This window comes from Phaseolus vulgaris, chromosome 10 (genome assembly GCF_051622355.1).
Source record: "Phaseolus vulgaris cultivar YP4 chromosome 10, ASM5162235v1, whole genome shotgun sequence".
NCBI lineage: Eukaryota > Viridiplantae > Streptophyta > Magnoliopsida > Fabales > Fabaceae > Phaseolus > Phaseolus vulgaris.
The window spans coordinates 32,595,783-32,601,904 of NC_143507.1; positions in this window are offsets into that span (position 1 = coordinate 32,595,783).

Genomic DNA, 6,122 nt, shown 5'->3' on the forward strand with positions numbered 1-6,122 from the left:
TTCTGGTGCTGTGCTAAATTTTTTTTTGTTTTTGACAAACTGAATTTTGAATCAAGTTTTCTCAAAGGAATTTCATTCTAGACTAAAAAGTTTGTGAAAACCCTCTTTAAATCATTCACCCCCCCCCCCCCTTTAGTTTAAAGCCATACATTCTAACACAGACCACCAATACATAGCTAATCCCTAAAAGCTAAGTGTAGTTAGGGATACTTTTCTCTCTTCTTCCACATGGTGACAAGCAAAAATTTGTTCCACCTTCATCTCCCAATCCAAAATTTCATCTATATCATTTCTACCATGAAAAGAAGGAAGGTCTACCCTGGTTTCTATTTGGAAATTTCCATATCGAAGCCTATGGCGATGTCTTTTATGTGTTTCCTCATTATGATCAGAGTTACTATCAGATTATTCATGATGATCATAATTTCTTCTACGCCTATGCCTTTCTTCCTCACACCCTTTTCCCGTGTTTTGATTGAGAACTAATTGTCCAAACATTTCTCTCAACTCATCCATTTTTTTATCTGTATTTGTTATTAAAATTTTGTTCTAAAAAACCTAACATCTTAATTCCATCCACAATCATCTTCTGTGTTTTGATTACTACCTTAAACACTAGATGCATGATTATGATCACTCATTTTGAAATTAAAAGGAAATTATTTTCACAAAAAATTTATTTCAAATGTGATAAAAATATTTTCACAGATAGGTTTTAGAGTTGGTAAAGTTTAAATCAAGGTCAACAAGTCAAACTGTCTCCAAGTTCACTCCCAGGAAAGAGAGGTGAGTCACTAGGATTACTTAAGTACCAAGTCTTCCCTTAGCCATAGCTTACCTCGGATAGTTTTAACTATGTTTTTCCTTAAAAGAAACTTCAAAACAAATTTTCCCTAAATGTGATGTATGCAAGGTGTCCTAGTCATCAAAGGAAGATTAACTACAAACGGAGAGCAAACACCTAGGTATCACGGAGAATTAAAAAAATAAAGGAAAGCAAGAAATTAAACAAGAAGGAATTAAATGCAAGAAAATAAAAAAGGGAAGACAAAAAAGTAAACTAGACGTGTCCTATGTGAAAGTGCAAGTGACACTTGAAACCCCTTGACACACTGTCACTACTAATGAACGAATTTAGCTATTACAATGTCTTAATGGGATTGCCTTGAGAGCATTTTCCCAAACACAAAGAAAGCAAGAAAATTAAAGAGACACAAAAAGAACTAAAATGGTTTTGTGATACATTGCCAAAAAAAACATTTTTTTTATGAATTTTTTTTCTTCAAGTTGTCAAATTTTTCTTCTCTTTATATGAACTTTATTCTTATCTTCAGTTGCTGCCCTCTCCAAATAATCACTAGTTTTAGACTTTAGCTATAAATCATCAAGTAAAAATTAGCTTCACAACTTCAAAATCAAACTTTCACTCAATATGAATTTCACCTTATGAGGCCAAAGTAAAAAATCAAGAAAAGCTCAAATAAAATTGCTAAACTCAAATGGATTAATTTGACAACTTCAAGGAGTATTTGAAGACACAAATAAACAATTAAAGCTAACAAAAACAATGATCACTCAAATAGGAAACCTAAGAATAGTACAAGAATAGATTTCAAAAGAAAAATTCTAGAATGAAACAGATATTGAAACTTCTAAAATTCGTGAAACTTCATCCAGAAACATTTTGTGTATGAAATTTTTATGTGAGAATAACAACACAATATTTGATCCAACAAAGCAAATTTTAGGTCAAACAGATGTGTATTCTGAGAGAAATAAATCAAACACTACAAAAACCAATATTCAGAGATTGAAACTGTTTTTCATCACTAGCAGAGATGATTCAATAATTTACTGGGGAAATATTATAATGAATTTAAATCTCAAACTTTTATCCCAACTCCACAACACATCAAAAAACCCAAGGAATAAGGTGCAGTAAATTTTATACTGAGAAACACCACACTGAAACTATTTTTTCTGGGCTGAAAATATCCTTACTTTTACTATTTATAACTTTTTATATATATTTTATTTTTGGGCGTTCTGTTTTAACTGGATACCAACAACATCTCAATAGGGGTCAGTGAATTTTTTCAAATTTTTTTTCCAAAATAAAAACCCACAATAAATTCTCACAACAAAGAAAAAATTTCACAAAAATTGAAAAAGAATAAACCTAAGGGATTTGAAAAACAAAATTGAAACTAAGACATAATAGAAACCTAACTCTAATGAACTTGTTAATGATCGATATTCATTGTGAAAACAAGAAAAAAAAAATCAAAGAAAGGACTACTCGATTTTATGACATATATAAAAACAACATGATTTTAGACAACTAGAAATAGATCATAAAATAAAAATGAAACTCATAAACTATTTTTACCAAAAGAAAATGAAAGAAAACTCAACAAAATTCAAAAGCACACAAAATAAACTCAAAAAGAACTCCTAAACACTAATATAGATGGTTCAAGAAAGAACAAGTTATTTGAACAAATCAAATCAAACCAACAACAACAACAAAATGGTAGAACTAAAACAAAAACAGAATCAAGACATGAAAAACAACATGTAAACAATATGAAAAAATGAAGAACAAAATTTGTGAGAACTTATCTCTTGAAGAACCGTGAACATGATGGTCTGATATCCAAATGATGCAATCTTAGCTTGCATTGCTATGAGTCTTTTATTTTGTATTTTGGGATGCGGAATTTGGAAGGATTGGGTGGCTAAAATGAGTGAAAGAAATTGTGAAGTATTGGTGTATGGAGAATGATGATGAAGCTTAAGAGAGGTTAGGCCAACTCCTAATAAGATTCAAGCAAAACACTAATAGAAGTGCAAACTTGAGAGTGAGAATTTGAAGACAAAAGAGCTAGCAACTTGGGCAGTTTATTATTATCAATTCAAATCTCATTTACAAGGGGACTAACAGTTGTATTTATAGTACTTAGGGGCAGCCAAGGTGCAAGTTTTAACCATAAAATCTCTTTAGATGGTCTAGAGTTGCATTAGGTCCAAGGAGGCCCAATTGTAACTCTAGCTAGACTATTTTTTTCTATTTACACCCTACTCTAATTGGCCCAATACATGGCCCATGAAAATTGGCCTAAAACATGGTCCAAGATAATGGTCTAAATACAAGCCAAAAATAAAGCCTATACTACTTTATACAAATTTATAAGACTAGAAAATTTGGAAGAAAAGTTAATAATTAATTCTTCATAAAAATAGAGTTTTCTGAACTCCTTATTCTTCTTCCATTCTTCTAGCCATGGCCCTAGTTAAAAGTCCAATATGTGTCCTTCCGGATTGCCCTCCAATATGTGTCCTTCTCGGTCAAGAATGTTTAGAAATTTGTATGGAAAAGTATTGTATGTTGATTTAGAGTCCTTCACACTATCATCACCAATAATGGTATGCAGTTCATTGACAAAGGTCTTCAATCCTTTTACGAGGACCTCGGCATAAAATTCATAACAAGTTCGGTCGAGCACCGCCAAACTAACAGACAGGGCGAGACAGTGAAGAAGGTTATCCTTAACGAGTTAAAGAAGCGACTCGCACGGCAAAGGAAAGGTGGATCGAAGAGTTGGTAGAAGTGTTATGGGCATACCGTTGCACACCACAAACATCAACTCAAGAAACACCTTATAGCCTGACCTATGGCACTGAAGTCATGATTTCGGTCGAGGTAGGTGAGCCTACCCTCAAAAGACAACTCTTTGATCAAGAAAGTCTATCGGTCATACTTAACCTACTAAATGAGCTTCGAGACAAAGAGCAAGATCCGAGAAACCCGCATGCAAACTTCGAGCAACCAAGCGATACAACACAAAATTCCGATCGAGAAGCTTTTAAAAAGGAGACCTCGTTTGGAGGATGAAAATGATGGCAATTTTCGTCCAACTGGGAGGGCCCCTTCCGGGACCGAGATGTAGCAGCTAAGGGGGCATACCACCTAGAGTGGTTATCAGGGAAAATTGTACCGAGGACGTGCAATGTCATGCACCTTTTTATTATAGTTAAAAATCAATAAACATGTACATTTTTTCCTCATTTGACTGTTTTCTCTCTAAAGAGGGTTTTCGATAAGAAAGATTTTAACGAGGCATGTTTCTTTAATCATGCGTATTAGCATATAAATTCCTGCACTTTGCATAACTCGGTTCGGTCAAGGACGTAACCTTAATTGGTATACCCTATTGATACCTAAAGACCCAGTCTGGTCAAGGACATAACCTTAATTTGTATACCCTACTAATACCTAAAAACCCGATTCATTCAAGGACGTAAGCTTAATTGGTACACCCTGCCGATACCTTAAAGACTCGATTCGGTTAAGGAAGTAGCCTTAACCAGCATACCCCGTTAATACCTAAAAGACATGGTTCGGTCAAGGACGTGGCCTTAACAGGCATACCCTGCCGATACTTTAAATACATGGTTCGGTCAAGAAAGTAGTCTTAATCGGCACACCCTGTCAATACCTTAAATACTTGGTTCGATCAAAGAAGTAGCCTTAATCGACATATGTTGTCGATACCTTAAAGACTCGGTTTGATCAAGGAAGTAGCCTTAATCAGTATACTATGTTGATACCTTAAAGACTATTTAAACAACCACGCATAACCTCATTGGTCATACCGGTCGAGACCAAAACAAGTGATAACTTAGCAACATTATTAGGATTCAAGATTACGCTGACCGATTAATTGTCAGTTTTTATAACTTATATTATGAGATATAAAAGAAGAACAACTAATTCATTGACAAAGCAAAAGGAGAAGGCCACACCCCGACCTCAGAGGAAGAAAAGAAACAGCCACACTCCGGCCCGAGAAACAAAAAGTTAAAGACTAAGTGTAATGGTCTTCGTCTTCAACGTCCTCAGCAGAGGACCTCCGTGTTGCATTTCTTAAAGCCTGCAACTCGTCAAAGGGCACCAGTCGACCCTGATAGATGTCCATATTAACGTAGAAAGAACTGAATGATGACGTCCCATTAGGTAGGCCTGTCTGACGGCTTGATTAAAGCTTTGGCCCAACATCACCAAGGTGCATCCATAGTCTTGTCGAGCTCAACCTCAATTGTCGCCTTCTCAGTCCGCAGCATCGAGTTTTCCACGTTGGATTTCTCCAAAGCCTTCTTCATCCTGGCCACCTCGACCACCTTCTCCCTCTCCCACCTCTCCGTCTCGACCACCCTCAACTAGGCTATCTCGAGCTCAGCCGCAACCTTGGTCATCTTCCCCTCGAAGGTCAAGACCGCCTCCAAGAAAGACTTTAGTGAGCTGGAGGTCTGGGCAGCTCATGTTCAAGCTGCGAGCTCTCCTCAACCTTGTGGCCTCAGGCATCAGCACCCAACCGAGTCATGATGAGACTCCGACATAACATCTCAATGTCGCCCTAGAGTAGGTCCTCCTCAGGAATAGTAGTGAGAAGCTCCTCAGTAGTAGAAGGCAAACCAACCTGGACGCCCCTTGAGAATTGTATATCACCCCCTAGAAGAGATAGGAGGCCATCGAAGTATAGGGGCAGAGACGGCAATAGCAGAAGGGCCGACAGTGTCGCCGACCGGTGAAAAAGAGCCCAAGTTAATTGGAGAAGGAGGTCACGGAGGAGTCGTGATGCTGCCCGGAGATCGGGTGGTAGTCACGATGTTGCTCGCATCCTTTCCCCTCTTTTTACTCCTGCCGATAGCGGTTGAGGGACCAGCACCAGAGGCCGAGGGGTTGTCAGCCGCAACCGTCTTGAGGTTGCCCCTGCCTCGGCCCATCTCGAGAGCCCTCGCACGGAAGGTAGCAATTAGGGAACTTCTTTGCTCATTATATCTGCATCAAGAAAAGAAAGCACGTAAGCCAAAAACCAGAAGACCGACCGAGACAAAAGACAATGCCAACATACTTGAAAGGTCGTCCATCGTTGAGACAACTTGTAAACGGCTAACAACTTTCGTGTAAGGAGCCTTCGAGGGAGATTATCAAAAAGAGAATAAATCTCTTGCCCCTCGGCACTCGGAGCCGAACAGGTCTCCATTCCTTAAACCGAGTAGGATTCCTAGTCCAGTACATAGGAAACCTAGACTGACTAGCTTCATCAAAAAAGAACCTC